The sequence below is a fragment of the Sinocyclocheilus anshuiensis genome, unplaced genomic scaffold (assembly GCF_001515605.1).
Source record: "Sinocyclocheilus anshuiensis isolate Anshui unplaced genomic scaffold, SAMN03320099.WGS_v1.1 scaffold63, whole genome shotgun sequence".
NCBI lineage: Eukaryota > Metazoa > Chordata > Actinopteri > Cypriniformes > Cyprinidae > Sinocyclocheilus > Sinocyclocheilus anshuiensis.
The window spans coordinates 4346575-4346853 of NW_015552625.1; the positions used below are offsets into that span (position 1 = coordinate 4346575).

The 279-nt window shown below is 39.4% G+C and overlaps 1 protein-coding gene across 1 annotated transcript in view; it reads left to right on the top strand.

Annotated features, from left to right (window-relative positions):
- LOC107666540 (S1 RNA-binding domain-containing protein 1-like) overlaps positions 1–279 on the top strand; it is a 76731-nt gene that overhangs the window by 68931 nt on the left and 7521 nt on the right. The gene's annotated exons all lie outside the window — the stretch shown is intronic.

The window sequence follows — 279 nt, forward strand, 5'->3', positions numbered from 1 at the left end:
CACAGCGCCTTCACGACATGGCGGCAGCAACAATACTACAGCGAGAATAAAAGTTATGCCGCCTTTCTTTGTGTGAACATTTGGGCGGCATTATGCAAATCTTCCCAGATAGTGATGTAGATATGTTAGATATGTAGGTAGGTGTGGCTGACTCTTAACATTAAAGAATATCTCTTTGGATTTGAGACTTTAGTCTCTTTAGTCTTTCAGATCTTCTTTATGCACCAAGAGCTTGTAACACTCCAAAGAGAAAGGAAAAATTGAAATCGCATCATATGA